The sequence below is a fragment of the Balaenoptera borealis genome (genome assembly GCF_965194805.1).
Source record: "Balaenoptera borealis genome assembly, chromosome: 11".
Taxonomy (NCBI): Eukaryota; Metazoa; Chordata; class Mammalia; order Artiodactyla; family Balaenopteridae; genus Balaenoptera; species Balaenoptera borealis.
The window spans coordinates 28,278,385-28,303,029 of record NC_138868.1 but is presented as its reverse complement, the minus strand read 5'-3'; the positions used below and the strand labels follow the sequence as shown (position 1 = coordinate 28,303,029).

Here is a 24,645-nt window from a genome sequence, read left to right as displayed (position 1 = left end):
ATGTCAAGAAAACAAATTGCATTAATCAGAGGTGCTTAGTGACACAGAGGTAGCACTGGAACTGGCTAGGCCATTGGCAAGTGCTAGGTGGGAGGTAGGGTGTATCCTTTTCTTTCAGAATTGTCCACTGAGGTCATTTTATATCATCGAATTCCCATCTCCTACCCTTGACATATATTTTCCCCCTCAGTCACTTTTCCAGTGGGTACAAACCTTGCTATTTCCTGTTAGAAACCAGAAGGAACTCGCTCTCTGAGTTGATAATACATTGCTAATAAAGTGTCACATCCATGAATATACCAGTTTGGCTCCTGCGTTCCAAGACTTGGTGAAAATAAGAATTTCTGCTCATTGGCATTGCTGGCTTTTGATCTGCTGAGTTCACCGACAGTCTGATTATTTAAAAGCTACCCAGAGATGCTTTCCAGGAGAATGGGTGAAGCTTTTGAATGCGTGAACATTTAGCAGTAAAGAAAGCTGCCCAAGTTTCCAATTCTACTTGGTACAAAAGTAGTTTTTATTTGTTTAAAATAAATGTTCGATGCTGATCAGTTATAAGAATTCTACAAATTAAGTGCAGCAAAGCGCAGTGTCTCTTTTACGGAGTGGTTGCAAATCAGAATACACTTAGAGTTAGTGAAAACTGGGGGAAAAGCTGATGGGCAGTTAGTCTCCCATCTGCTTGTTTCAGGCCCGGCCCGGAGAACACTCACTGAGTATACAGCATGAGCTGCTATTCTAGTTAGACCCTGGATTTAGGTAAACCTTTTCTCATATGTTATCCTAGAAGCTTGTAGAGTTTGATGAGGTTTAGTGATTTCTAAACTTTTTTTCCCGAAATTAATCTAATGTGGGACATCAACATATCTTTAAAGGCGATAAGAGTGAAACTGTTCTGGTTAGAAATGAGATGGCTCCCCTTCCTCCCCCTCACCCAACCACCAGCTTCCTACCAAATTGCTTTAATGCCCTAAAGCCCTCTCTCACCCTTTTCCTTTTCTTTTCTTTGGCCATACCGCGCGGCATGTGGGAACTTAGTTGGCCAAATAGGGATCAAACCTGTGCCCCCTGCATTGGAAGCGTGGAGTCTTAACCACTGGACCACCAGGGACGTCCCCTAAAGCCCTCTCATATTTAAAATTTTGGAGCTTAAGATGATTCTGAGTCTTACCACTAAATAACCTTGCGTGACATCTCTGAGAAAAAATGCGGAATGCAGGGCTTCAGAGAATGTTGTGCTGAAATCAAATTAAGGAAACGGAGTAGAAGGAACTATTCAGTTTATGTTACTTTGTGGAGAACACTCTTATCATCTATGGGTCATCTTCAGAAAAAAGAAGAAGTTACAAAGGTGAAGCCGGGAGACAAATTTGAGTCCTGATCTCCACTCAGCGGCGGGGTGTCCTTCAGCATGTCATTTAACCTCTAAGCTCTGTGTACTTTGATTTCTTCATCCGTAAAATGAAAGGATTGGAATAGATATACCCTCGTAACCAGGTATCAAGTTCTACAATGCTGTGATTCTAAATCTAGACACATACAGGGGATCCAACGTGGGTTTGTGGGCAATACAAATGCAAGTTGAACGTTGGTAATTTCATGTGGTTAAACTACTAGTACCTAGAGGAATCCGGACAGTGACTTACTGATACTAAACACACACACAACAGTACCTGAATATTAAAATTTATTATACAGGACACAGTAGAAAAACAATTAAGGAAGGAAGAAATGGGAAATTTTTAGAAAATGTATTTTGAGTCATGTATGTATCAATAACTTTTTCAGGGAATAAAAGTAAGTTCCGTTACAGTAGCATAATGTGTCGGAGATGTGACATTCCCAGGTCATTTTCTCTGTAGTGTATGATGAGCCAAGGCATGGTAATAGGAGCCTGTGTTAATTCTGTCTGAAAACACCATCTGGTTCTAAGCACTTATCTAGGCTATGGATGTTACAGCCTAGATGTGGTCACCATGATATTCAAAGGTCAGAGAGGGGTCTAATTACATGCCCCAGTACTTAAAGGGCAGATTCACCAGAGCATGAACATAATCACTCAGGCCAAAACAAGACCCATTTATAATTTTAATTATCAGTGAATCAGACAACTCTATCAAATACCAATTATTTGGCTGTTGCTGAAAATAACTGTCTTGTCTTGTTAGTCTCTAGAATAACCCCTTGAGGGATGTTGAAATGTTCCCCTTAATGTAAATATTTGTTAATATCCATCAAGCAGAATTAGACTCATTTAATGATGTTCAGTATTGGTCGTTTATTTTACTTATTGTTAAGGAACTTCCAATATGGGGAGAATGCCATGGAAAGGCTATTAACATTGCACATGATTGCCATCCAAAAAGGTGTGTCAGGACACAAGGCAGGTTCTGCTCCAAAAGCTCACATTTTGTTTTCATTTAAAGAAATAGTTCACTTCACAACTCAGCAAAAGCTTTATTTGGGGCCTTATTCATAATTATCGCTCAGGGACAAACATTTTTTGTGTGTCTGTGCACCTGGGACATACAATAGGAAAAACAGGGAGCCTCCCTCAGGAGTTGACAGAGAAATGAACACGTGCTAAAGAAAGATTTAGCTTTGGGCTATAAATGATTTATTTTTCTTTACTTCCAAAATTATGTTTTGCATAAGGGATTCCAAGAAATATTCTACAAACAATTGATCTTAACTTGAAGCAGTGGTTACCCTGAACATTCTATTAAATGAACCATTCGAAACAGCCAATTCAGTAACCGTAGCATACCAGCAATTTCATATGGTTCAACCTAAAAGCCTCTGGGAGAGACAAAAAAATGATAACATCCAGACTGTCCCAGTTTTTTAAAATGGACTATCCTGAGAATGAATACCTTTGAATAAATAGTTTGTCATCCTGTTCAGGGCTGTCATTCTGAGCTCTGCCCTCTTGAGAGCGCCTCTCAAAAACAGGTCTGACCCCAGCTTCCTGTACTCTGCCGTCATCACTCTCCCCTTTGCTTTTTACCTACAGCAATTAAGACACAAGTAATATGTTATCTCCATGGCTTTGATATTTCCATTTCATTTGCAACTTCAGAGCTCTTCAGTCATTTTTGACACTTATAATTTTTATCTGCAATTATGCTTTCATTATCCTCCTTCCTGATATTTTAGATGTCCAATAAGCCTCTCAATTTCCTTAATTAACAACTAGCCTTCCTTCTTCATGCTAAAGGCTGTTTTTATTCCTACAATATTTATTACTAATTGGCACACATACACTTTTATACTAACAATAATTTTTCTGGTCTGCCCTTTATTTACCCTCTGTTTCTCTCGTCTAGAAACACTTCCTTCTCCTCGGTAATACTCGATTTAAGTTCTTGGGAGGGACAACATACTGTCCATTTTCCTTGAACATAGTTTGAGGGCTTGCTCTTCATTTATGAATAATACTTTATGCTTCTGGAATGGTTGCCTCCACTCCCTCCCCCAACTTTTTTTTTTCAAAGAAATATCACCATCAAGCCCTGTAACCAGAACACTTAGTTCTTTCTATGTGTTGCTGCTTGGTTTTGCTGTTTTTTCTTTTACCACTTAAATATTTTGCACTTCTCATTCTGGCCTTGGAACAGAGAATTTGTGGCTTTCGACAGACAGCACCATTGATACCGCTTCCCTGTACGTTTGGAGCACGTCTCAGAAATGCTGTCTCAGTTACAAGTTTAGGTTGCCAATGGCTTCTTCATGTGAGTGGACACTGGACTTCCGCTCGGTACATTCTACATTGTCAGAAATGCATGAGAAATTAGCGTGCTGGATGTGCCTCACCAGAACCTGCCCTTTTAAAAACAGTAGGGCTCTCTTTTAAATATATATGCTTTATTAAACTAGAAACACATATTAAGTGCAGATATATCAGACAATAAAGATAAGAAAATGAAAATAAAACCATTTGTGTTACTCGCACCCAGAGATAACTACCACTCTTGAATATTTTTAATAAAGTTTTCTTTAAGTCCCTTTCTCTACTTTCCAATTTATATTTTTCTCTCTCCTGGTATAAGGGTTCTTGTTTTCTCCAAAGATTTATAGTGTGTTTTTGCTTTTTCTTTCATTTAAGAAGTCTAATTTGTATTTATTCTTCAAGAATGATTTCTCCTAAATTCTCTGAATTTATCCCCTTTCCATTTAGCTGAATGAGTTTCTCTCCTTGGCTTTTCCTTCTTGACTCTGCACTACACACAAAGCTAACATGCTTGGAGACTCAGCTTTCCTTTTAGTCTGGATGAAAGTTTTAATTTCATCCAGTGCAATGAGAAGCCATTAAGTCAGAGACTAAAAACCCTCTCCTGTGCTTGGGACAGAAATGAAGGACAACTGGCGATTATGATGAGGTGCCCGCTCTGCAAGTCAAGTGTCTGCCCCCAAAGCTGTGTGACTGGAAAATGTAGCAGGCACGAGAACAAAAGAACGCTCGAACTAAAAGTGTATTATCCTAAAGAGCACGTTGTTATTTAATTTGGGGTAAAGTAGAATGAATCATAATAGGTCAATAATAATGACTTATGGCTTCCTTCATATGGCACATTTACCATCAATGGTAATTTACCGTTAAAGAGTGGCATATTCCTTTTTTGTGTGTGCAAGAAAAATCAGCATTAGGTCATACTGAGAAAGAACAGGTTCTCCTGTTCTTACATTTAGGATTTGTATTCAGTTATTCAGGCTAAGAATATCATATGACAGCCACTTTCTCCCAGCTTCCCCCCTCCCCATTCCCATTTAGAAAATACAGGAAGGATTAAAATGTAACCATTTATGACATCATTCCAACTGTATGCTGATGGACTACAGATCCATTCAGTGGAGCCATTTGGAAAATATTTCATGTTCTAGTCATTAGACTTGCTAAATGAGTTCAGACTCGGAATTATATGAGTTAAGAAAGAGAAAGGTAATATCTGCAGGCGACTGTACATAAATATATGTAATGTGAGCATATCATCCAGGCTCCTATTACCCTGATGTTTTAGTATGTTTTGTACTTGGCCTCCTTCCCTCTCTCCCTCCCTTCCTTCCTTCTCTCTTTCTATATAAAACACTCTGATGCTTTACTTGAGGTATAGGTTGCTTGATTTTGTTTATTGACAAACTTATAGGCCATTATTGTTTTCACCAATAAAAAGCATCTCAGACCTGGACTCTTATTAGGAAAAGTGGAAAGTGATTGACCCTAATTTGTTTGGTATCAAACCCCACTTTCTTTCTCCGGGAAAAGAAGTATCAGTGTAAAGTAAACTACAAAAATACAATTCTGAAAGTTCAGTCTCTCCATCCATCTTGTAAATATTTGGCTAAAACTCTCCTCCCTCTCAGAGAGATGCCAGATTAAATTATAGGGAACACCCTAACACTTTCAAACCTGCATATTCTATTTCTGTGGTCTATAAACTGGCTCACAATAACTTAATTACAGAAAAGTCTTGAGTAATTGGATGAAGTCAGGCTCAGAAGATTTGCCCAGTAATCAATGAAATCTAGTGCTTCTAACTCTGCTGGTTCCACGTTGCTTTTCTATCTATCCAAATAGCCTTTTCAAAGTTGAAGCTGCAAAGAACAAATATCTAATCCTCAAAACTGAGCTAATTTCAACAGCTTTCTGAAAGTAGATTGGATTTAACAGGGCTGTGCTTTTGGAAATGAATGGTTGATATAAATCAGAGGTAGTGGAAAGGTAACGTTTACCTGATTTGATTTAGCAGCAATCTGGTCCAGATGGCAACGCAGAATTTAAAGATATTGAAATATACGGTTGCAGCTGGAGACTGTATAAAACTAAATATAAATAATTCAGATGTGCTTATGCATTTAACAATGTCGGTTTTAAATATAGATAAGAGCCAAGCCTTTAGGCTAGCATTTGAAAACGGGAAGATGACTAAATGCAGGTGCTCTTATGTATGTGGCCATATTTCAATGCCTAATTTAGCTCCAATCTGAAAATGCAGGTAGAATTCACCAGATGTACCTGTCTGGCCTAAGGAAATGAAGCCCAAATTAGTATAAGGTTAAATCTGGTATATCAGAAGCAAGAGGTCTGATGAAAAACACAAGTCTGTAGGATGAACACCTGATTTAATGACTCAGAAATATACAACCTTTCTACCCATGCCAGGATCACAGACCTATGTTTTTAAAAAGGAAACAAAAAAAGATGGAACTATGTCAGTGTGAGTCAACAAAGGTTTGACACCCTCCTGAAAGCAGATTGGAAAAAATCCCACAATGCCAGAATGTGGAGAAGAGTTTCTAGTGTTTGTCATGCCACTCATCTACCTGTCACAAAGAACCCTGAGCTTAAAGACCTGAATTCAGATCTTGCCTGTCACTCAAGAGCTCTATGGCCGTGGGCCAAGTACATAAAGAAGATACTAATCCACGTCTCCACGTCAGAAGGACCCCTGTCGGTAAACGTTACTATATATGAGCGCCTCTGTGCTGTGCTGTGTGGAATGGAATAGGTTGGCTTCTGGACACACAAGTCTACCCAGTGGGGCTATTTTTTGTTTGGAAAGACGTAATGGGTCCACCCCTGATGGCACCCAACATAACAAGGGGTGGCAGACCTGTACTGTGGCTGCTGACTCCTGCTTAGGCCACCAGCATGTTTCTTTCAGAGCCGAGGCCCACCCCTCCCCGTGGGGGTGGCTCTGGGTGTTTGTGGTGTCTGGTTGCAGTGCCCCCTACATACCTGACCCCAGGGGTATTGAGGAAGAGGGGCGGACCACGATTGGGAGAGTCATGCAGGGTACGAAGAGATGGAGCGTGGGGTCAGGCCACTCAAGATGGCTGTTCTCTTGCTCTTGGTACATCCTGTGCCCGACCAGGGCCCTACTCATGGGACTGACCTTCCTGCTTACTTGCCCCAAACCCCAGCTAATGATTGTTCTTATCGAAGGGGTGGTGAGGGGCGTGCCTCTGCTGGTTTCCCTGGTAACTAAGCCAACCTGAGGTCAATTCCCCTATAACTGGCAACCTCCCCTTCCCCCAGGGAGTGAAGACTGTCCCCCTGTCCTCCTGCTGTGCACAGCACACGGTGGGGTGTATCTCCAGGACCTTGCTTCAGGAGTGTAAGATCCCCCACCCATGAAACCATTGATGTCTCTGTAAAAACAAACAAACAAACAAACAAATAAATAAATAAAATAAAATAAAATCCACATCTCCTAGGCAGCTGTGAGGTCTTATTGATCAAGGAGTATGAAACCGTGACTCCGGAATACTTGCAACTTTCTTTCCCTGATTTGGTCTTTCCTTTTCTCTCTTCTTCACTGTCTTTCTTTCAATATATTACCTCTCTGGGCTAGGGTTGGACTAAGACTTGTCTGAATTTGGGCTCTCCTGAGATTCAGAGAGATGGCAATTTTTGCCAATTGTGCCGACCTCAGATGATCTTCGCTCTCAGATCAATCCTACACACCTACACTTCTTCAAGGGCAATCTTTTGTACGTTGCTTTGGACTCTGAATCTTCATTTCTTTCCCTTAACCGAGGGCCTACTGAGAGGACCCTCAAAATAATGGATTGATACTTATAAAATCTTAAACTAAAGTTGGAGATAGAAAAAAAGCAATGACTACAGAAAACATTGTAAATGAAAAATTAACAAGATTTTTATAGGGTATTTGTGGAAGGGGAATGGTGATGATTAGGAAATGAGAATTTAAGATGACTGTAGGCCTCACACTATCTTATAACCACACCTAGAATCAAAAACCTTGCTTGAATATGAAAAATCTTCTTGGGATATTAAGTGACTTGTGGAAGGTCACAGAGCTAATTATAATTTGGCTTAGAGAGTAGGTTCCCTGGCTCTCAATACAGAGTCTGTTCATTCCATCTCCACAGAAGAACTGGGTAAAGAAACTCACTAGAGTCATGGAGAAAGCAAGATTGATCTAGAAGATTTTCATAATTGAAAACATGTCTTTGGGAGGATGCTGGAACCTTGGCATTCTTTCTAAAGTAGATCAATGTCATCATTTTTCCTGGAGTCTATTTTAGGAGGAGGAGCAGGAGGAGAAAATCTTTTATGGGAGGAGAGGAAGGTTGGGAGGGTTGGACAAGAGGCATTTTCATCTTGACACACCTAACATTGTCTCAGCTGCTTAAAATCATTTTATGATGTTTTTGGTATCACATGTAGTAAGGCAGTGCCAACAAGTCATAGCATTACATCATGCATGTCTCACAGTGCATTCCGAAGGCTCACAGCATCTGGTCTGCACTTCTCTTGTGGTCCACTGAGCTGCAGTCTGTGGTAACTATTCACTTATACCTCAGACTTTCCTACTTGACTGTGAGTGGGAAGGGGAAGAAAGATTTTTGTCTGTCCATCCTTGTATACCCAGCCCCTAATACAGAGAATCTGGAACAAGGGAGTCAAACTCTAAATGTCAGTTGAACAATATTATGATAAACTATTTACATCTGCATAGCAATTTAGTCATTCACTCATTCATTCATTCATTCATTCATTCAAATATGCATCCCCAGACAGTTCTAATTCTGGGATTACTACAGGAATTATGATATAATCTCACCCTTGAGGAACTAAGATAATCTTGTCATTAAGACTGTGAATTAAAAGGCAATTCCAATAGAGTGTAAAAAGTATTATGATAATGAGAATACAGGGGGCTTTATGTAGAAGGACCTGGAAACAGCACCCAGCTCAATCTTAGGGACAGAGAAGTCTTCTCTAAAGACGCAATAACTAAGTTGAGAGTCAAAAGACTGAAGGAAAGGAGGGAAGGATGGAAAGAAGGGAGAAAGGAAGAAAGAACATAAAAATTATGGAGATTAACAGGTAATAACATGGTAGAAAGGTATTACTGGGGTAAACCTGGGGAGGCAAGAGCACATTCAGGAACTGCATAGTCTCCCATTTTCACGAGGACTTTCAATCCCTTTATCTCGTTCGATCCCTATCCTCACTCTGGGATAGACAGTGCATTGGGGGTGGGGCTGAGTTAACTGTTATAGCTACTTTACAGGTAAGGAGAGGGAGACCCAGACTCAGACAGTTGAAATGACTAGTTCAGATCACATTTGCCTGGGGCTCCTGGTCCCAACTTCAGTGCTCACTCTCCCATATCACAGTGAAAATCATTTTGGCCTTGCTTGATTCCTGAGTTTCATGCCTAAGTGATCCAGGCCAGGCTTGCCCCTGGGCCAGAAGGGCATGCTGTCCCCATGCTTGAGATAGCATTGACCTTGCTCAGCCCAGTGGTCTCTGGCCTCCGCCTAAGTGCACAGATGCCCAGAGGTTTTAACTTCAAAGACATGCCAATCCCAGAGGCTCCAGCTCTCCGTGGCTTCTCCTGGAATCCACACTCCCTGTGCCAGGAACTCCAGCTGCCATAAGAGGAACAGCTTGCTCCTGAGCCCATCCGAAGGCACCTTTGGGAAAGGCCCTAGGAAACCAGGATGATGGGAAAGCTCCTCTAGGCTGAGCTGACCTCTTGGTCCACCACAAACGGACACCACATTGCACCAAAGTCATAACCCTTCTAGGGTGGGGATGGTCACAGGGTGAATTTCAGTTCTTCCTCTCTTCCCTTCAGGATCCAATCAGCACCCACCTCCAGAGGAACTGTTTCTTAAATTCCATTAGAATCTATACCCTGCTGTTCATAACTGTTGCACGTTCAAAACATGCCAGATTCCAGGAGAACCTTTACAGAGCCCTCACTGTGTGGCAGGCACTGTTTTAATTGCTCTACATGGATTAACTTGTTTAATTTGTACAACAACCTGTAAAGTCAATAATAATATCCTCATTTTACCAATGAGGAAACTAAGCCAGAGAAAGTTTAGGTAACCTTCCCAAGACTGAATAGCCTGATACAGGGAACTGCCAGGTTATGAGTCCCAGCAGCCTGGCTCTGCAGGACACACTGAACTGATATTTCATCAGCTGTGTCACAGACTGAGGGTGGAAAGAAGGGGCCATGGGGCTGCACATGGACTTTCCCACCTCCCTGTGCACACTCATACCTTCCCTTTCCCCCGCTGCCTTGCTCTCTTTACCTTCTTCTCCATTCTCTCCCTTCTGTTCATAAAACTAAATTCCACTCATTTACTCACTAATGAGTAAATGCAATCTCCCTTCAGCTTCTCCTACCTCCCAACGCCCACCAAAATCGGGCTGAATTTATTACTCCTTACTCAGTGTGTTCATGGGTATGCAGTACGATGTTACTATGAGCCTGACCTCCTATACCCCCAAAAGAGGCAGTTCTTTCTTCAAGGGTAAGGGCTTATTCATTTTGCAAACCTACCACACAGCACAGAGCCTGACATACGCTGGCAACCGCACAAATGTTGAGTTGAGAAAACAGGGAAACATGCAAAGGCTGCCACTGCAAGAGGGTTTACATTTGTTCCTCAGCCCAAGCAGTGAGAAAAACAACAGCTGGAAGCTGCCCCAAGCCATAGTTATCTTAATAGAAGTAAAATCCAAAGGTGGAGCAAGCCGACAGCAGGTCCTGGGTCCCTTGTCACCTGCAGTCTTCAAGCAGGTCTGGGCAGCGACATAAAGGAGAGGTTATGAGGGGGTCCCAGGTTCAGCTGGGGACGCAGATAAGGTTCTGAAGAGAGACTCTGATTTCCACTGCCAAGGCCCCCATGAGTCTTGCCTGGGCTAGCACAACAGCCTGCGTGAAGGTTAAATTTTTGTGTGCATTTGACTGGGCTAAGGGATGCCCAGTTACCTGGTAAAACATTTCTGGGTGTGTCTGTGAGGGTGTTTCTGGAAGAGATCAGCATTTACATTGGTAGACTGAGTATAGAAGATCTCCTTCACCAAGGTGGGTGACACCATCTGGTCCACTGAGGCCCAGAACAGAGCAAAAAGGCAGAGGAAGGGAAATTCTCTCTCTGCTTGCCTGGGACACACATCTTCTGCTCTCAGACATTGGCAGTCCTAGCTCTCAGGTTTTTGGACTTGGACTAAATTACACCATCCACTTTCCTGGTTCTAGAGCTTGCAAATGGCACATCTGGAGACTTCTCAACCTCCATGTGAGCCAAATCCTATAATAAATCTCATTTATATATTATGTAGTGTATATTAATATATTCTATATTACTGCATTCTAACTGGTTTCACTTTCACAGCTATCCCTGTGCTAATGCCAGTTACTTCTCCCCCTCTCTCTCCCTGTCTCTCTGTCTCTGTCTCTGTCTCTCTCTCTCTCTCTCTCTCACACACACACACACACACACACACACACACACACGGTAATTTCACTTTCCTACATAAAAACCTCCAAAGCTTCCCACTGTGCATAGCAGTTGTTCTTAAATTCTGTTCTGGCATAATTCCATGGCTTCCTGTGGAGTAGAAGGATGGAGGTAGAGAGACTCAGCCAAAAGGGTGCTGAAAACCCTCTCCTGCTTGACAGCAAAAGTAGCCTCACTTCTTACCTTTGCCCCCAAATTCCCCTGGGGTCCCTATCTCTATGTTTTTGGACAGGCTGGAGGTGGTAGGGATCCTGTCAATCACTTTCTCATTTTCGTGAGGTAGTCTTCTTTTTAAAGGTTCAACTCATTTATTGTCTCCTTGGTGAAGTCTCCTATTAGCCTTCCACTGACTTTGGCACTTATCACAGGCTTAGCACCTACTACTTAGATATCTATCCCACTAAACCATGACTCCATGTCTTCAATGCCTTTCACACCTGCTGACACACAGTGGGTGCTTAGTAAATGCTTATTAAAATAAAGTGATGGTGATACCCAAAGAAGAGTGATGCTTACCAAAGGTTGTAAGAAAATCTCAGATCAAGTCTTCAGCAGCAAGATAAAATAGTAACATAAAATGAAAATGCATGCCCAGAGCCTACAGTCCAACTCAATGTTTTGCTCTAACTGTTGATGGTCTTGAACTTTCTTGCCTGAGATTCATGACTGACCCCATAGGAGGGGAGAGAAGATGAGCAGGACTTGAGGTATAGTTAGGGATGGGGCAGCTTTCCTGAGCCTACAGAGCTGCCCTATTCATGCATGTTGTCAATTAATCTAAATCATACATCGTCCCCAGCTCTGTATAGATTCAAGGAAGCAAGAAAATAGTCTGATGAGTAAAGGGAGAAGGCCAGAGAAATGCTCAAAGATTCCAACCTGAGCCTTTTCTAATTTAATGAGATCAGACATGGTGTCCAAGCGTTGTCATGACTAGAAGCAGAGTTTGCACCAGGTGTCACCAGGTGGAAATACCCACAGGGTAGAAGAAGAAAATGATGTCAGTTCTGCCAACTTTCCCAAGAGAAAACTGGACCCCTTGAGCTGTACTTACTCTTGTGGAATGTGCACTTGTTGTAAGTATATATGTATATTAGATTATGAAAGCTGTGAGATTACCCAGCAAAGATTAATTTCACTTCATCTCAGGAAGAATGTTTCCACTGTGAAAATCTGACAGGCAGCAAAGGAATTGTGACAGTGTGTGTGTTTCTAGAGTCCAAGGAGAAAATTTCAGCTGCAGCTTCTGAAAACTGCTCTTTCATATCTGAATTTCTAGCAACCAGTATTTTTATGTTATAGCACCAAGGTTTCTAAGAGTCATTCATACCAGGAACTTTAATTTACGAAGGCCAAATCTGAAGCAACTTGAAAGACCTCACCTTCTCCTACAGTGGTCCAAAGATGAGAAAAATGAAGGGAGCTTTGATTCATTAAAGGCTGTGGTCACCAGATTCCAAGATAGCCCCGCCTGATCTTCACCTCTTGGTATTCACACCTCTGAGTAGTTTCCTATTATTATTCATTGTAAAGAGTATGCTATGTATCTGTTATATCGGTAAAATTTATAAGAAATGAATGTATGTATATGTATGCATAAATTTCCTGCCCCTCCACCCCCAGAGCACTGGTCATTAAACATTTACCAGGATACTACAGAATAAAGGAGTAAATATGCAGCCTTATGTCAGGCTAATAATTTGAGACTATTCTTCAGGCAATGGGAGCCATCAGGGGGTTTTGAGGAGAGGCATGACATGATTCGATTTGCATTTCAGAAATTTCATTCTGGCAGGGCTATGAAGAATAGATTGGGGGTGGGGGGAGATGAGAGGAAGAGATCACTTAGAGAGTCTATTCAAATTCAAAAGCACTGTATAGCACAGGGAACTCTTCTCAATACTCTGTAATGGCCTATGTGGGAAAAGGATCTAAAAAAGAGTGGATATATGTATATGGATAACTGTTTCACTTTGCCGTATGGCAGAAACTAACAACTTTTTAAATCAACTATACTCCAATAAGAATTTTTTTAAAACATATATATATAAACTTTGGAAAATTCTATAGCACAATAGAATTTAAAGAATCTTTCATTCAATAAAAATATATACTCTTTGTTCAAGCTGATATTTATAATCATGGATTAAATCTTGGCTCCTTAAAAAAGCATAAACAAAATTATTATTGCATAAAAAATATATAGTTGTAAAAAAAAAAACCAAATTCAGAAGCAGTTAATAATATCCTTCAACCAAATGCTAGACTTTATGCTAAGCAATTTCTTATGCTATTTCCTGTGCTCCTTATAGCTACCCTATTGAGGTAGACCTTAACACAACAGAGGCAGTGGGGCTAGACAAAAAGGCAGAGACTTAAGAAGGAAATAGAATGAGTAGGGCTACTGACGCTAGCACAGATGTGGACGTGCAGGGCTGTCTGGCAACCAGCCCTTCTAGCGAACAGCATGTCTGGTACCCTCTGAAGAATTACCTCTCCCATCCATCGTACGTACCAGCCCTCGCTACCCAAAGCGTAACCACATCACCCAAACTGGGCCGTTGGGCCTCTCTCTCCTTGTATAAAAATGCAAGGATGGGAGAAGGATGGGAAAATCAGTAGAGGACATTTATTTCAGAAGTAGTGCTTAGTGTAGCTGGCTAAATGGTTAGTTCTGCCTGTACCTAGAGCCCACTTGTTTCTGTCCTATTTCTAAAGCTAAATTCTGGCCTCCAAACATATTCTTTCTTCACTTAAGTTTTCCAGAATTGGCCTCTATTGTTCACAACCAAAAACCTCTCACCAATACAATGACTGATGAGAAGAGAGGGTATAGGACTGAGCGATGTTTAAGGAGAATAGTTCTAATTTTGAAATGTCACTGACACAAGTGACCATAATTTGTTCTATGGGTCTTTTTTTCTCTGGAGAACTATCTCCATTTTAACACATGTGTACGGTGAGTTTCCTGAGCTCACATAAAAGGGAACCTCGGCTCTTTTATTTCTCTCACTTTCCCGACCAGCTTCACTGAGGTGCATGTTAATGATGGTGTGGCAGACCCCTGCCCACGAGGCTCCGGAGCATGAAAGACACACCTATGTGTGTGTGATCTGTGCTATCAAAGGCCACGGGAACATCAGTGAGAAGGAAAATTGACACAGCCACAAGAATCCACCCCTCATCAAACAGAAGGTCTTGACAAATCCTCATTAGAGAGGGCTCTGTGCTTTGGCCTGATTGAAATTTTCAGTCTGAAAGGATCCCGAAGCAAAGGTCAAAGTGGCCTTGCAATCGAGTCTTTTAGCTTCCCTTTCTGTGGAGGGGATGAAGGGAGACCTTAACATCAGCCAGGATCAGACCCTGGGCTAGCAGCAGTGCTTAATCAACTGCCCTAGGTCCCAGACAGGAAAATTCTGCCTGCTGCCGAAGAGGTATTAATGACGGAGACCATAAAAGGCAGTGACCTCATATCTCTCAACTTTTCTGTCCAACCTCTTTTTGGCCACAGAACAAGAAGGCAGGTTGCCAGGCTGGTCACATCTGGCTGTGTCTATAACAAAGATCAAAGTGACAGACCTGTGAGTATGAGAGAGGCCCACTTGTCAGTTTCTATCTCAGCAGCCCACTGCCTGGCACCTGGGGGATGCTCAGAAAAGTGTATGTGGGTAAAAGGATGAACAGTAGAAGAAGGAATGGACCATCCAGAAGCTGGGAGAAAAGTCTTCTCTTTCTCATCATTGCCTTTGGTCCAGAGGAAGAATTTCCACCTGTTCCACTCCTGCCTCCTCATTCCCAGCCTCCTGAATAAGGTACAACAGGTTCTAGTGAATAAGGTACAGGTGCTTATCGAGGCAGGTCTGGGACTCTCCTGACAATACTTCCCATCATTTATCCTGGGGACCACTTGAAAAATAAGTATAGGTAGAGCTCCAGCCTGGAACTGCTACTTCAGATATCGCAGCTTTGCCTATAACAGTAGCTCCTTCAGGCATCAGTCTCTTCATCTGTTAAAAGAAAGGATGAACCAAATAATTCTAAGGGTCCTGCTCAACAATAACCTTCCCTGTGTTGGGCTGAACAGATTTGTATCTGTCACTGTCACCCCGTATGACAGAATGTGTCTTTCCTTAATACACAGATTCCCTAAACAGTGTAGAATGCTTTCCCTTCTTGACACCGTCTTTCATGTCATTATTATTATACCCTTTCTCTGACATTATCAATGTCCAGAAAGCAAAAGCTCGATGCCAGGGATAATAGGGCAAAAGCACCCGCCACCAAAAGCCCAAGTCATGGTCCTCTACTAACAGCCAACACAGCCACCATGGCTGGGGGATGCAATCTCCCGGTTAAGCCATTTCCTGGAGTGAAAACCCACATTTCTTGACAGAGCCAACCATTCAAAGCTGCCCTCTCTGCCCTTTCAAATTTAATTTGTTTCAAATCTTATAGGAGCCACGGAATTATTTCAGGATTGGAGTCAAGTGAAAACAGGTGTGCTGCTCTTTTATCCCTCCTCCTCCTCTTCAAAGGGGACTGATTAGGCGCCAGATTAATCAGACTGGCCAATGAGGATGGAGGAACCTCTTTGCTCTCCTGGGCACCAGTCACCAGAATGCTGACCCATATTCCTGGAGGCCCCAGTGTAGGACCCCTGGCCCAACTGACCTTCTCGTGCCCCATCCAAGGGCCCAGGCAGTGGCAGGACCTGGCTATGGCATCGTCCATCCTGTGCCAAGAGCCTTCTTTGCTTTTGTGCAGGTCGGTCTGGCCTCGAAAGCCAAGGCCTGGTGGTCCTGCCTTCCAAGATAAACCAGAGTTCTGTTCTTGGCTATCTCAGCATTTGCTTTGGCAGTTCAATTTAGGCTGACCTTCCTGATGTGTCAATATTTAGGGGGCTAAGCATGGAAAACATTCACAATGTTTAAAATTGTATAGAAAAGTCTTATTCAAATAGGAAAACTGGAGTTCAGCAAAAAGTCAAACTAATGGTAAAAATGATTCTAGCTGTGCAGTCCTGGGAAGGGGAGCTGTTAGAACTCAGAGACACCCACTGATGGAGATTTTTTTTGCCGCAGTTCTTGCTGTGGAGGGCTGCAGGGCTCAGGCTGGGCCGTGTTCTCTCACAGGTTGTCTATACAACCTCCTTGCTTTTCATATTTCTTCTCATGGCTTTAAATACCATCCTGATGCTGGCACTCCCAAGCTTAAATCTCCATCCCATATGTCTCTCTTTAACCTAAGTCTTGTATATCAGTGATTGACTTGATAGCTATTAACAACCAAAATATGCAAATCCACTCCATCCTAAGCCTTACTCTTCCCTCAGTCTTCCCTAAGGAAGCATCATCCCATCCTTTGCTCAGGCCACAAACCTTGGCATCATCCTTGCCCCCTCTCTTTCTGCATCCCCACATCCAATCTGTCAGCCTATATCATCTATCCTGCCTTCAAAATGTTTCCCAGGTTCAACCTTTTATTCTTACCATTTATATCACTACCATCCTGGCACAAGCTACCACAGTTTCCTGCCTAAAAATTGCAGTAGGTTCCTAGCTGGTCACCCTGCTCCCACTTTACCCCTTCCACCCCTACCCTGGTTGCACAGAGAAATGAAAAGGATTCTTTTAAGATATAAATCAGGTTATATCACCATCTGCTCAACACCCTCCAATGGCTTCCCATCTCACTCACAGTCAAAACCAAAGATTTCACAATGGCCTTAAAGACTCCCCAAAGGCACCCTGTCCCCTTTCCCACCATTTAGCTTCTAACCTCATCACCTACCTCTCTTCACCTTGCACCCTCTGTTCCAGCCATATTGGTATCCTTGATGGTCCTCAGACTCTCCGCATATGCTTCCACCTCAGCGCATCTGCTCTTGCTGTTCCCTCTGTGTGGAACGCTCTTCGGCCAGGTGTCTGTGTCTAGTTTTCTCCCTCATTTTCAAATGTCACCTTAAGAGAGGTGAGAATAAGCTCCAGGTGAAATTTCATTTTGTTCACTACTGTATCCCTAGAACCTAGACTCATGTCTCTTACGTAGGATCTGAATACATCACTTCTTAGATAGTTAACACTCAGCACCCTTTAAGCCTTCTGGCACCCTCAGCTTCCCTTTGCACGATTATGCCAGTTTTTTGGGTGGAGCATGAGATTCAGACCTGACCAATAATGTCATTTCATATCACTCCCTCCACCCTCCCCCCAAAAAACACACAAAATGGATTGGATCAAGGATGATCGTGTGACTCAGTCAGAGCAGATGAAATGCAGTGAAATTTCTCTGGCTTGTGGGAAAACAACACTATTGCTCTTTGCCATTAAACTGGGAGCTAACAAAACATAGAAGGGACCAGACCCGCTACAGCCATTTGGTCACTGTGAGGAGAGTCTGTGAAGCCTTTGAGATGTTCTGGTGGGAGGCATCCACCCATCTTGAGGACAGTGATTCCACTGACTGTGACCTACTTGTCCCACATAGAGAGGCTTTCTTCTTGGCCCCTGTCCTCTTGCTGAGCCTTTCCATTTCCACCATCTAGAACTGTGATGGTGTTCTTATCTGGAATAGGGACAGCAGATAGGTGGCCTGTCATATCCATCTCCAGTTGACATGTGGTGGTAAATGGGAGCTTAATTTGGAGAAAGATACAGAAGCTGTAAACAGCTCAGTGGGAAAATGTGCCCTGATTGACTAGTAATGTCTGTTATGAGCACAAGAGTGGGGAATGGTGTGTGTTAGTATAGAATTTCTCTGAAAATAAAACATGAAAATGACACAAAGCAGGGATATGTTTTCATGGGTAAAGCATGAAAACTGAGCTAATTTCAGGAACAAAATCCTTATTCAATATGTATATGATGAGGGAACACAGAAAATAAAAAGTGTGATTAGACTGAGGGGAAATTCAGGGATGGTGTCTGGCAGGTGAAACAGGAATGGAAGCCAGAAGTACAAACGACCTGCAGACTGGTTTATCTGGAGCAGAAGGGACGTGTCAAGGAGAAATGTGAGATAAGGCTGGCCGTGTTCCACCGGGGACAGCATAATTGACGAGGGCCTTGAATGCTAGGCTGAAGGCGGGGGGGGGGGGGTTGGTTGCAGGCAGCAATAGGGAGGCTCTGTAGGGTCTTGGGCAGGTGAGGTTGCAATAAGATTGATGTTTGCAGCAGATTATTCTGTCAGTTGAATCCGGGATGAATTGAAGCCGTGGGAATTGGCGGTGGGGAAGCCGGTTAGCATCCTGCTGCAGTGAGTCAAGGAAACGCATTCTGGAAAATGTCTTAAGCAGAACTGTCATGAGTATGACCACAGACTCCTTAGCTGTGTCCAAACCTGTGCCGTGGATATATTTAGAGAAGTTTCAGAACCTCCTTAGAGCCATCAAAGGAAATGACCTGAGCAATTGCGGAGGGCCCTTCAATTCGGTTTACTTGACGGTGGCCAGGGCAAGGAGCAAAGCAATTCTGGAGCAGCTGCTAAAGGTTCTGGTATGGAAGGAATTTGGTGCATTTTTTAATTGTGGCACACAGAGTTGGCTCAATAGGATCTCCTGAAGTTTCCACTGACTCATGTAAAGGGAAGATTTGTTAATGATGCAGTTTAACTCATGTAAGTGTAGGAAGTCTACTTAGGTCAGCCACGGTAAGGGCGTGGAGTACAAATTCAATGTCGGCAGGGTCCAAGCTGGTAAAATAACAAAGCAAAGCATGGTGGAGACTGTGGATATACTGTGGAGAAAGGGAGGCCATATTCCAGAAAAGCAGCAGTTACTTAGCTTTTACTGACAGTTTCCATCCCTAAATGTGGGCTAACTACTTCAAAATTTTAAAGAGAAGTCCTCTGTCTAGAGTTGTATGTACAATTTCCAAATGTTTAAACGGTCATGTCTAATTTATTTTTCAAAATTAGTTGAATCCTCCATTCAGATCCCTCAACTCAGAAACTGCACATGCGGGTTTAGTCCCTAACATTGGGTCTAGCCCTTGATTCAAGGGAAGCAGAAGATGAGATCTGAAACAGACTAGGATAAAATCTGGCCTTTCCCTCCGTAATCATGAGCAGGAGATCCAACAGCAAGCAGCTTCCATTTCATTACCTGATGAAATGGAGATAATAAGGACAACATTAATTTAGCACTTACTGTCAAACGGAGATAATAAGGATAACACATTAATTTAGCACTTACTCAATGCCAGGCACTGTTTTAATGGCTGTACTTGTATTATTTACATTATTTCATTCTCACAGTCATCCAGTGGGGTAGTTGTTATTATTTTCTTCATTTTTCAGGTGAGAAGACTGAGACGCAGAAAGTTTAAGTAATATTTCCCTGGACCATGATAATAATAGATGAGAAGCAGTTGTGATGTTTGCAAAGCACATTTATAGATATCAGTTATTTTCCACCCTTTTTCCTAGTTTTACTGAGATATAATTGACACATAGCACTGTATCAATTTATCTTTGCAGACTGATTGATATGTATATATATTAGAAAATTGCTACCACAATAAGTTTAGTTAACACCCATCACATCCATCACCTCACAGTTAACAATTTTTTTTCTTGTAATGAGAACTTTTAAGATCTGCTACACTCTTAGCAACTTTCAAATATACAACATGATGTTCTTAATTATAGTCTCCATGCTGTACATTACATCCCCAGAAATTATTTGTCTTATAACTGGAAGTTTGTACCTTTGGCCGCCTTCATCCGTTATTATTGATATTTTTATTAGTAGTACGATGGAGAGAAAAAGTGGCTTTTAAAAATCACAACTACTAGCAGTTGCTTCTGCTCCTAAGGGTGTGGCATGCTTCCTTTCTTGAAAGGGCTCTTTATTTAGGAAAATGCTGGGAAGTCTTAGGGTCTAAATGCTGAAGCTTCTGAGGGATGACTTGAAAGATGCATCCAGGCAAAGAGTGATGCTGAACCATTCTGAAAACTAGTGGGAAGGTTTCGAGGGTCCAGAGGAGCCTAAATGGAGGGAATTAGGGGCCAGGAAGAAGGAAGGAGGAGGAGGGAGAGAGGAGGACACAGAAGAAGAGGCGCTCAAGCTCCCTGGCCAGAGATGGGAAGACCGAGGAGACAGCCAGTGAGCTTGCTCTCAGCAGGACAGGTGGGGGACCTGCACTCCCTGGAAAATCAGACCAGAACACATTCACCTCTGTGACTGCTGAGACTTGAATTAAACACTTGCACTTCCAAAAGCTGCTTCAGGGAAGCAGAGGGAAATGGGCTGTGTCCTTTTGGGTAGGTGAGGAGCAGGGAGAGTAATAACTAACACAAGTGCTTTCTGCTCATCTAATGCCAACAAGAACCTCTGAGGAGGTGTTCTATTAGCCCACTTTTACAGATGGGGAAACTGAGGCAGAGTGGATACGTGGATTGCCCAAAGTTACCCAGCTACAAGTGACTCCAGAGTCTATGATCTTAACCTCTATATTATCCTGAAAGAAGAGCCCAACAGCAGGAGAGGAGATACTTGTGAAATGAGGATTAAAAAGCAAGGAGACAGCAAGAGTAAAAGTGGATAAGAGACATGTAACCCCCCAGCCGCGAGAATCTCCAGGGACATTGGGAGGATCAGGAAGTGGGTCACTTCTTACTGGTTTTCCACTGATCTGTGAGGTGGGGGCTTGAACCATTTTAATAAAAACATTAAAACAAAGTGACCCAGCTTGGGCTCATCTTTGGGTGACACCCTGTTTATTTTCAAGACTCAAAGTATGCAAGTGACTCAAGTTCATCACTCTAAGTGAGTTCAGATGTAAACCTTGTCTTTGACCACTTGCCCTGTGCTGATGGGTCATTAATATATCCAGGTAGTGCACTCAAGTAGTGATAACTGCTTCCCCGAGTGTGAGGAGAAGGTACTAACACCACAGACACCTCCTATGCATCAGAGGAGACTTAGTTTAGAGGGTGTTCTGAATGCGGAGGGGAAGAGATAATGTTGTTAAGCAGAGGCCTATCAATTGCTTTCAAAGACACAACTAATGCCTAGATCTAAAAGGAGAAAATGGTGGAGCAATCATTAGGGAGGCTTTGATTGTATCTGGTCACGGGGGAAAAAAGAGACAAAACTATTACATTGTTTTGAACTTTGTTAATTTGTGTAAAACATACTACTTATGTTCTTAAGGAAACGAAGATCTGCATGATGGACACTTTTTTTCCTTATTGATTCGCTAAGCATGGGGCATTGCAATTACCTTTAAGAAACGATTTAACTTACAACAATGGAAAAAAATCTTGGAACGAAAATGCTATCCATCAAAGGTAAAATAGTTGAGGCTTGTCACAGAGGAAAAGGAGACAGGCATGATCAAAATGCAAAGCATTTAATCCTTAAAGAGATCAGGCGATCCCAGGATGTGTCATCTCTAACATTCTTCTCTTTTTTTTGCTAATAATCCACCAAGCAAGCGTCAAAAGCTTATATTTTACTGATGACCCCTTATCAACGTTGCCAGCATAGAAACAGCGTCCTTTTTTTCTCTCCTGCTTCTGCTTTTTTTTTTTTTTCTCAGATATGACAGTGGAAAGTGGAGGGGAAAGAAGTCTCACCCATGAATGATGACCTCCTTGCAATATCCCCACGCCGAGCCTCGAGAGTTACTTTCCAAATCCCTTTTTCTTTTATCAGGAGTGCATTGCTTTTGCACTTAGCATACACTTTGCATCCACATTTTCTTTCTTGGAAATTATACACGTGAAGCAACTACAAGGGGCGACTGTCCTGAGTGACTGGCATATGTAGGGAGTATTTACAGAGAATCAAATCATGTGACCTCAAAAAAGACGAGCTTCTTTTAGGTGGTATTTTGTTAGACTGATTGTGAGGAGGTAAACTCGAGGCAGAAGGGAGGCCAGGGACTCAAAGTGAGAAAAAGGCACTTATGGAAGCTCAGAATTAAACAAAGAAGTCTTTTTGAGTATTAAGAAACAAAAACAATGGATCCGGAGCCATGGAATGGTGCCCAGTGGCCCCAAATGCTCATTTGCTTTTAAGGTTGTTTGGGCTTTAATTAGTGAAGCCTTGCCCAGAGGGATTAAAAATCTTGAACTTTGAGAAAGAACAATTTTGCAAGGCCAAATGGGAGGAAGGCTGAGCGGATACAAATGGCAGTGCAGAGCTCTCAGCTTGTTTAGCCAAGGATTAGAACTCTTAAGTGCTAAGGTGGGGCGGTAGTTTTATTTAAAAGAAAAGTTCAGACCACTTTATTCTGCTTTAGGCACGAGATCAAATTTACCATGAAGAAACTTATAGAAATGATGTTTCTCTTTGTGTCATTTTAATCCTTTTGCATTTATCAAGAATCAATAGCTCACTTTTCCCCCACGCTCGGTGCCCCGAAGCATATTGAATGTCATATAATTCTTCCAAAGCTCAAGCTGTTGGTATTTTATGTGTCTGAACCCTCTGCATAAAATGCCCCTCTCTGCTTCTACCTGGTAATCTCCTGTGTCCCCTCATATCCTTTTCTCTCTGAAATGTCTCTGAATTTTGTGTCATTTACTTAAATCTACCTCTGTGGTTACACTTATCACATTGTGTTGCAATTATTTGATAACAAAAGAATGCATGTAGCATATATGTACATTTTTAATAATAATAATTTTAAAAAACACATAAGTGCTAACCAAACAGCTTAAGAAAGAGAATATTGCCAATAACTTAAAACTTCTTTCATGGGCTTCCCTGGTGGCGCAGTGGTTGAGAATCTGCCTGCCAATGCAGGGGACACGGGTTCGAGCCCTGGTCTGGGAAGGTCCCACATGCCGCGGAGCAACTGGGCCCGTGAGCCACAATTACTGAGCCTGCGCGTCTGGAGCCTGTGCTCCGCAACAAGAGAGGCCCACGCACCGCGATGAGATTGGCCCCCACTTGCCGCAACTAGAGAAAGCCCTCGCACAGAAACGAAGACCCAACACGGCCATAAATAAATAAATAAACCCAAAGTTTAAAAAAAAAGTGCCTTTAAAAAAAAAACAAAAAAAAAACTTCTTTCATGACTCACCCATCCCTCTGCCAACTTACACTGCAGAGGTAATTACTAAAGAAATTTTATATTTGTCCTAACTTTGCTTTTCTTTCTAATTTTATCACATATGTATGTATCCTTAAACAACATATTGTTGAGCATTGCCTGTTTTGAAACTAATATAAGGAGAATTATATATGTTTTTAGGATTCATCAATTTTGATGAATGAATCTTGCATTCTTAATGGGGTGAAAATTGGTTCTAGGAGTACAGAAAACTCTTACTCTTTTAATGTATAAAGCAAATATATACATAGAGTATATAAATATAGTTTGTCTGTGGCATTAAAATGTTATGGGGCTATTAGGAAAAAAAGTCTAAAAACACTTCTGAGGGGTGTGATAATGAAAAAACATTGAGAAACAGTCTGTGAGTCATATTTTCATTGCTGTATAGTATTACATTAGATGATTCGACCACAATTTATCTATTTTAATGTTGATGGATATATCGGTTGTTTCCATTTTAAAAAATTAAAACAGTGTTGCCCCCACTAATTTGATAACCTAGATGAAATGGCCCGATTCCTTGAAAGACACAATCTGCTAAAACTCACACAAGATGAAATAGACAATCTGAATAGGCCTATATCTGTTAAATAAATTGAATCAATTATTAATAATCTTTCAAAACAGAAGACACCAGGCCCAGGTGGGTTCACTGATGAATTATACCAAACATTCAAGGAAGAAATTATACCAATTATCTATAATCTCTTCCAGAAGATAGAAGCAGAGGGAATACTTCCTAACTTATTTTATGAGGCCAGCACTACCAGCATTTGGTAATTCTCAACAAAATTAAAAAGTCAAATCCAACAATGTGTAAAAAAATTATGCACCACAGCCAAGTGTGATTTATCCCAGCTATGTAAGACTGGTTGAACATTAGAAAATCAATTAATGCAATTCATGACATCAACAGACTAAAGAAGAAAAAAAATCACATGATCATATCACTAGATAAAGAAAAAGCATTTGACAAAACCCAACATCCATTCATGAAAAATACTTTCAGCAAACTAGAAATAGAGGGGGAACTGCCTCAACTTTTGTAGCCGTAAAGAACATCTACAAAAAACCTACAGCTAAAATTTTCTTAATGATGAGAAACTTGAAGATTTCCTACTAAGATCAGAAACAAAGCAAGGCTCTTTCTTCTCACCACCGCTTTTCAACTACATACTGGAAGTACTAGCTAATGCAATAAGATAAAGGACGAGTATTCAAAATATACAAAGAACTCTTAAAACTCAACAAGAAGAAAACCAACAACCTCAATAAAAAATGGGCCAAA

The 24,645-nt window shown here is 41.7% G+C and overlaps 1 long non-coding RNA gene across 8 annotated transcripts in view; it reads right to left on the bottom strand.

Moving 5' to 3' along the window:
* LOC309606579 overlaps positions 1–23,296 on the bottom strand; it is a 40,567-nt gene extending 17,271 nt beyond the window's left edge. For 7 of the 8 annotated variants that reach the window (XR_014231942.1, XR_014231943.1, XR_014231944.1 and 4 more), the window contains exon 1: positions 17,083–23,296. This is a non-coding gene — a long non-coding RNA (uncharacterized lncRNA). The remainder of the gene's footprint in view (positions 1–17,082) is intronic. The other variant, XR_014231949.1, reaches the window with a different exon arrangement.
* Between the last annotated feature and the right edge of the window lie 1,349 nt (positions 23,297–24,645).